We start from the raw sequence: 8,671 nt of genomic DNA on the forward strand, positions 1-8,671 counted from the left end.
CTGCTGCAGCTGCGTGTTAGATGGCACCGCTGTTGCTGTGTGCGCTATACTTTGTTAATTTCAAGCCAATTTTCGCACAAATCTACAGATAGCTTGGGAGTAGGGAAGAGTTGTGATTGCAGTCCTTTTAAGGACTAGGTTACATCATTTCATACGACTTTTATCAGGCATGTCTGTGCTCTTAAATAGATAGGTTGGGAGTAAAGACTAATTGTAATTGCAGTCCTTTTCAGGGCTAGGTTACATCAGTTCCTATCACTTTTTGCCAGGCAGGTCTGTGCCAGTGCTGTGCAAGTTTTTTTCACAGCATTTGGTTAAATCTAGCAAAGCAAATCCTTTTTGGCCTATTGCAGAGTGTGTTAGTCAGTGGAGTATCCTATCTGTGTTGCAAGCTACACCACCTGTGTATAGAATACAATTTTTTTGCTGCACCTAGTGAAGTAAAACCTTTTGGGCATAGCATCATTCTATTAGTCCATCTATACTAACCTCCACCAGGTTGCAAATTCAATATAATTTTTTTCTGCATCAAGCTCTGAAAAAATATTTCGGCTTCTAGCAGTGTGTGAGACTTGTTCTATTAGTCCATCTATACTAACCTCCATCAGGTTGCAAATTCAATATAATTTTTTTCTGCATCTAGCTCTGAAAAAATATTTCAGCTTGTAGCAGTGTGTGGGACTTGTTCTATTAGTCCATCTATACTGACCTCCATCAGGTTGCAAATTCAATATAATTTTTTTCTGCATCTAGCTCTGAAAAAATATTTCAGCTTGTAGCAGTGTGTGGGACTTGTTCTATTAGTCCATCTATACTAACCTCCATCAGGTTGCAAATTCAATATAATTTTTTTCTGCATCTAGCTCTGAAAAAATATTTAGGCTTCTAGCAGTGTGTGAGACTTGTTCTATTAGTCCATCTATACTAACCTCCATCAGGTTGCAAATTCAATATAATGTTTTTCTACATGTAGCTTTGAAAAAATATTTCAGCTTGTAGCAGTGTGTGGGACTTGTTCTATTAGTCCATCTATACTGACCTCCATCAGGTTGCAAATTCAATATAATTTTTTTCTGCATCTAGCTCTGAAAAAATATTTCAGCTTCTAGCAGTGTGTGGGACTTGTTCTATTAGTCCATCTATACTGACCTCCATCAGGTTGCAAATTCAATATAATTTTTTTCTGCATCTAGCTCTGAAAAAATATTTCGGCTTCTAGCAGTGTGTGGGACTTGTTATATTAGTCCATCTATACTAACCTCCATCAGGTTGCAAATTCAATATAATTTTTTTCTGCATCTAGCTCTGAAAAAATATTTCAGCTTGTAGCAGTGTGTGGGACTTGTTCTATTAGTCCATCTATACTAACCTCCATCAGGTTGCAAATTCAATATAATTTTTTTCTGCATCTAGCTCTGAAAAAATATTTAGGCTTCTAGCAGTGTGTGGGACTTGTTCTATTAGTCCATCTATACTAACCTCCATCAGGTTGCAAATTCAATATAATTTTTTTCTACATGTAGCTTTGAAAAAATATTTCAGCTTGTAGCAGTGTGTGGGACTTGTTCTATTAGTCCATCTATACTGACCTCCATCAGGTTGCAAATTCAATATAATTTTTTTCTGCATCTAGCTCTGAAAAAATATTTCAGCTTCTAGCAGTGTGTGGGACTTGTTCTATTAGTCCATCTATACTGACCTCCATCAGGTTGCAAATTCAATATAATTTTTTTCTGCATCTAGCTCTGAAAAAATATTTCGGCTTCTAGCAGTGTGTGGGACTTGTTATATTAGTCCATCTATACTGACCTCCATCAGGTTGCAAATTCAATATAATTTTTTTCTACATATAGCTCTGAAAAAATATTTCGGCTTCTAGCAGTGTGTGGGACTTGTTCTATTAGTCCATCTATACTGACCTCCATCAGGTTGCAAATTCAATGTTATTTTTTTCTGCATATAGCTTTGAAAAAATATTTCAGCTTGTAGCAGTGTGTGGGACTTGTTCTATTAGTCCATCTATACTGACCTCCATCAGGTTGCAAATTCAATATAATTTTTATCTGCATCTAACCCAGCCAATACTTTTGGCCTAATACCACAGTTTGGCCACTCAGCTCTGCTCGGTTCCCATCCATTGTTTTTTTGTGCAAACAACTCCAGAGTTGTGAATTAGTTAACCACCAAAATGAGTGGAAAAAGGCCTGCTGCTGGTGGAAAGGGGAATAGGTGTGTTGGGAAGGGGAAAAAAGGTTGTGTCCGTGGGGTAGGTGTTAAAGCAACAGTAACATCTGCAGAAGAAAGACCATCTTCCAGCCAAACTAAAATGTCTACTTCTTTTAGCGGACAATGTGATAAGATCCCTTTCTTACGGCCACGCCAATCACTGCAAATTCCAGATGAGGCACAAAAACAGCAGGTGCTTCAACGGATATCATGTGCTCCTTTAAGTGGGCTCTCCTGCACCTCAACTTCAACATCACAAATACTCCAGTCCTCAGAGGTGTCACCCCAATCACACTTGCTTCCTCACAGCTCCCAAGTCTCCAGCTGCCCGTCTGAGTATGGGGTAGAACAGATGGTTGAGTCTGCAGAGCTGTTTACTCATACTATAGCCTGGGAATCAGAGGTCGGCTCCAGAGCTTCTGTGAATCCAGACGAGGAAATGATCTGCACTGATGCCCAGAATCTTTATGAGTCGGATCCAGGACCAGACGCAGAAGGTCCTGACCATAATGTAGACCCTCGTTCCCAAGCTGTAACTCCTGTTGGTGGAGACAATGAGGAAGACAATGATGAGACTCAAATACCTGATTGGAGCGACAACTTTAGTTTTTTGTCAGAGCAGGAACAGGTTGGCTTTGAGGACGACGGGTGTGATAACACACAGGGTGATGATGATGAGGTTGGAGATCCCACTTACTGTCAACCCACAGTCAGCCAAGAGATGAGGTCAGCAGAGGAGGTGGAGGAGGATGCTAGTGACGACGAGGTCAGGTTGCGCCTTCCTGGACAGAGACGTAGTACTGGAAGCACGTCAACAACTGCATCCTCAAACACAACTCTGCCTCTGACCACAAGTCGTGGTGGCTCTTCAGGTCGCATGGGTGCTAAGCCTTGCATAGCCTGGGCATTTTTTAAGATCGATAAAGATGACCCAATTCGTGTTATCTGTAACATTTGTCAGCAAAAGCTAAGTAGAGGCCAAAAAATACATAGTTTGAGTACTTCATGCATGAACCGGCACATGGACATGAAGCATAAGTTGCAGTGGGAAGCTCACTGTGCTACAATGCGGCCTAGCCGGCCGGGCCAACTACCGTCTGCCACATCTTGTGCATCCGCGGCCTCTTCATCCTCTGTGACTGGGGGGACAGCAGTCACACCTGTTTTGTGACGCAGACCTGCCACCTCTTTACCCGAAACAGCCAGCGTGATTGGCTGGTCATCATTTTCTTTGGAGGTGGTAACACCAGCTGGTGTTGAGCGCTGTCTAACATCGATAGCACCACCTTTGGATCAAGGCAACCTAACATGTCCGCCTGCATCTTCCTCACAGACCGGCAGTTTTCCAGGGACACCCTTCTCAACCCCGTCTAAGCACAACAGCCAGCCCTCGGTCCCTCAGATGTGGACAAGTAAAAGACCATTTCCTCCTAGCCATGAGAAAGCTAAGAGGTTGAAATCCACCATCTGCAAGCTCTTGGCTACAGAAATGCTGCCTTTCCGCCTGGTGGACACAGAGGATTTTCGAGACCTTATGTCCGTCGCAGTGCCCCAGTACCAGATGCCCAGTCGGCACTACTTCTCAAAGAAAGGTGTGCCTGCGCTCCACCAGCATGTCGCACACAACATCACCGCTTCTTTGAGAAACTCTGTGACAGGGTGCATTTCACCACAGACACTTGGACAAGTAGGCATGGACAGGGGCGTTAAATGTCGCTGACTGGGCACTGGGTAACTATGGTGACAGCAGGACAAGGGGCTGCTGTCCAAGTCTTGCCGTCCCCACGAGTTGTGCGTCAATCCTCTTTATCTCAAAGTTCCTCCACTGCTTCTTCCTCCTCAACCTCCTCTCGGTCCTCCACCAGCACCCATAGCCTGTCTGGTCATGCCACAAGCTTCCTAACTGCGCAGAATGGATCCTGCACACCTCCTTACTATGCTGGCAGCAGGGCTCAACGTCATCAGGCGGTTTTTACTTTGAAATGTCTGGGAAATGTGAGTCGCACAGCTGAGGAGTTGTGGTCAGCTCTGGAGAACCAGTTTCATGAATGGTTGTCTCCACTGGACCTGAAACCAGGGAAGGCCGTGTGCGACAATGCTGCAAACCTGGGTTCGGCCCTTCGCCGGGGCAATGTCACACACGTGCCTTGTATGGCTCACGTGTTGAACCTGGTTGTCCAGCAATTTTTAGCCCACTATCCCGGACTAGATGGCTTTCTGCAGAGGGCACGGTCGCTGTGTGCTCACTTCCGCCGTTCGCATCCCGCAGCTCAGCGACTTACATCTCTACAGAAGTCGTTGGGCCTGCCACTTCACCGGCTAAAATGCGATGTGCCTACCCGGTGGAATTCAACTCTGCACATGTTACAGTGACTGTGGCAGCACCGACAAGCCCTGGTGCAATACGTTCTGACGTATAGCCTGGGCCAACGAGATCCAGAGGTGGGGCAAATCACGCTGGAGGAGTGGTCTCAGATCAGGGACCTATGCACCCTTCTGCACAGTTTTGAAATGGCGACGAAGATGTTTAGTGCTGATGATGCCTTTATCAGCATGACTATTCCGGTGAGTTACATGCTGGAGCACATGTTAAACAGAATTCGGAGTCAGGTGGTGGCACAAGAGGAGGTGGAGGAAGTAGAGGAGGAGGAGTTGTATGCGGAAGGGCTAACATCTGGAAGGTCCAGACAGTCGGCAGCACCAAGGCGGCAGGCATGTGAGGGTGGGGGAGATGGTTTTACCAGGGCGCATAGTAGCAGCCAAACTAGTGAGGAAGGTGCAGGAGCCCAGAAAGAAGTGGAGGACGAACTGATGGAAGACTCATCAGATGAGGGAGACCTTGATCACATTTCTGTTGTGCGAGGTTGGGGGGAGAGGACAGAGGAAGGAAGCATGATTGTTACCTTGCCACCAACACAACAGAGACTTGGTGCTCCTGGATGCGCAAGACACATGAGTGCCTTCTTGCTGCACTACCTGCAACATGACCCTCGAATTGTGAGAATTAGAAATAATCCTGACTACTGGGTTGCCACACTGTTAGATCCCCGGTACAAAAGTAAATTTGCAGAAATTATGCCTGCCATAGAAAGGGACGCACGCATGCAGGAGTATCAGCAGAGACTGTTGCAGAATCTTACATGTGCTTTTCCACAAAACACCAGTGATGCACGTAGTGAATCTCACAGTTCCAACTTGCCAACCGTGGGACCGTCGAGTGTTCAGCACTCAAACCGTAACAGAAACACAGTATCTGCTGGTAACATCAATTTTGCGGAATCATTTCGCCACTTTTTTAGCCCATCCTTTGCAAGGCCACAGGAGACAAGAAGTCTGACACATAGTCAACACCTAGAGATGATGGTACAGGAGTATCTCCAAGTAAACATTGAAGCCATGACTGTGTCACTAGACCCTTGCTCATCTTGGGCTTCCAATCTGGATAAATGGCCGGAGCTCGCCACTTACGCCTTGGAGATCTTGTCATGCCCCGCAGCCAGCGTTCTATCTGAACGTGTGTTCAGCGCTGCTGGTGGTGTGCTGACAGATAAGCGCACGTGGCTCTCCACTGATAATGTAGACAGACTCACGTTCATAAAGATGAACAAATCATGGATCCGAAACGACTTTTCTACCCCTGTGTCATCCTGGGGAGAGTAAAAGCTTGATGATTTGTTAAAATCACCTTACCAACTGTTTTAAGCTTTAAAATTACTAATCATGTTTATCTGTATCTTGGCTGGAAAATAATTTGGGCTTTGTAGCAGTGTGCAGTACTGATTCTATTAGGCCATCTATACTAATCTCCACCAGATTTAAAATTACTAATCATGTTTATCTGTATCTTGGCTGGAAAATAATTTGGGCTTTGTAGCAGTGTGCAGTACTGATTCTAATAGGCCATCTATACTAAGCTCCACCAGCTTTCAAATTAATAATAATTTTTAGCTGCATCTAGCCCGGAAAATAATTTTGGGTCTCCTAGATGCGCAAGACACATGAGTGCCTTCTTGCTGCACTACCTGCAACATGACCCTCAGATTGTCAGAATTCAAAGTAATCCTGACTACTGGGTTGCCACACTCTTAGATCCCCCACACTCTTCGATCAACCTTTTCATTTTAATAAAGAACAAAAAAATGGTCATTTTTGAAATGATAAGCATTAGCAGGTTATTAGAAACTGAAATCAAACAGTTTTCAACTCAAAACTTTATTCTAGGTGATGTTACATTTGCACATAGGACCCCTTGTTCGAAAGGAGCTTCTGAACTGTCTCGTCCATTGAATTTGTCAGGGTTTGGATGGTTTCTGCTTCAATTGTTTTGCATGAGGACAGAATACCCTCCCAGAGCTGTTGCTTAGATGTGAACTGCCTCCCGCCATCATAGACACTCCTTTTGATGATGCTCCAGAGGTTCTGAATGGGGTTGAGGTCAGGGGAGCATGGGGGTCACACCATAAGTTTGTCCCCTTTTATGCCCATATCAGCCAGAGATGCAGATGTGTTATGTGCAGCATGAGACAGGGCATTATCATGCATGAAAATGATCTTGCTGTGGAATACACGGTTCTTCTTCGTGAACCATGGCAGGAAGTGCTGCTTGAGAAACTCCACATACATTATGGGGTTCATCTTTACCCCTTCAGGGATCCTAAAGGGGCCGACAATCTCTCTCCCCATGATTACAGCCCAAAACATTACTCCACCTCCTCCTTGTTGGCGCTGTAGCCGTGTTTGCATGGGATGTCCATCAACCAGCCATCCTCCACTCAATCCATCTGGACCATCGAGCGTTGCACAGCACTCTTCGGTGAACAAAACAGTTTTGAAGTCAGTCTTCATGTATTGTGCAGTGGATAGAGGAGGTCGACAGGATGGCTTACTTACAGCTGCTAACCTCTGAAGGACTCTGCATCTTGTTGTTCGGGGGACGTTGGAGGCACCAGCAGCTTCAAAAACTTGTCTGCTGCTATGACAAGGCTTTTTTGCCGCTGCTCTTTTAACCTGACGTAATTGCCTGTAGGAAAGAGTCCACAATTTCACCTTATCAGCACGCACACGCGTGTACTGTGAATCAGATACATACTTCTTGATTGTGCGATGATCAGGATGAAGTGTCTTGGCAATGTTGATTGTAGTCATGCCTTGACCTAAACACTCCACAATTTGTTGCTTCTCAGCAGCCGACACATCCTTTTTCTTTCCCATTTTGGCAGAAAATGTAGGCTTCTTAATAATGTGGGACAGCCTTCTTAAGTAGTCTTGCCTTTCATTGGACACACCTGTCAAACTAATTAGCACAGGTGTCTGCAATTGCTTACAGTGATATAAAGAGCCCTGACACACATCACCATCAATGAGTTTAACTGACAAACAAACAAATTCTTCCCTTATCACTCCTAAACACTTTTTGCATAATAATTTGGAACACAGTGTACATGTGCTTTTCCACAAAACACCAGTGGTTCACATAGTGAATCTTACAGTTCTAACTTGCCAACCGTGGTCTGTATGGAGTTGTTCAATAAAGGGCCCAAAATTAAGATAACATAGACGGGAGAGGTCTCTATGAATAGGAATTCCTAAGTATTTGATACCCTGTGAGGGCCAGGCAAAGGGAAAGTTGGACTGGATGGAATCCTGTATGGATTTGGGGAGGGAGACATCGAGGGCCTCAGACTTCGCTGCATTGATTTTAAAATTTGACCATGTAACAAAGTGATCTATTTCAGCCATAACAGCAGGGATGGATATATGTGATTGAGTGATATATACTAGGGCATCATCAGCAAATGCAGAGCACTTGTACTCGGTGCCTCCCACCTCAATCCACCTAATATTGGGGTTATGGCGAATTGATGAGAGCAGGTGCTCCGTCACTAGGATGTATAAGAGAGGGGACAGAGGACATCCCTGCCTTATCCCATTGGTGATTATGAAAGGTGATGAAAATGTTCTGACGCGCCCCCTGGGCCTTGGGACACCCGGAGCCGGACCCTTTTTGGTGGATTCTGGTGGTTGTAGTCTCCGTGGCGGCGACCCGGTTCCGTGGCTCAAGGCGGTCAAACCAGTGGCAGAACTATTTATGTGGTTTTGATGTTTAAATGTCTGACTACGCCACCCGTGGATTGCGGTCAGAGTGAACCGCCACTGCAGGGCAGACCGCTGAGGCTGGTGTTGTGGGTGCAGCAGAGCGTAGTATAACTCCCCACGGGAGGAGTATAGCCTCAGGGCAGTGTATGCGGAGGATGGGGGTGATGGTGCAGGGCAGCAGCAGTAACGACACGGAGTCAGTGATGCAGTCCAGGGCCTTTACTCACAGTTCTTATTATCCAGACCACGTCTGCAGGTAACGGCTGCCCACGTCGTACTGTGCTCACCAGGTGAGGGGCTCAGACAACTCCCAGATAACTATGGAGCGCTTCACAGGACCCCCTTTGTG

Source organism: Phyllobates terribilis, unplaced genomic scaffold, assembly GCF_046119375.1.
Source record: "Phyllobates terribilis strain yellow unplaced genomic scaffold, ASM4611937v1 Scaffold_3__8_contigs__length_932513732, whole genome shotgun sequence".
NCBI classification, from domain to species: Eukaryota; Metazoa; Chordata; class Amphibia; order Anura; family Dendrobatidae; genus Phyllobates; species Phyllobates terribilis.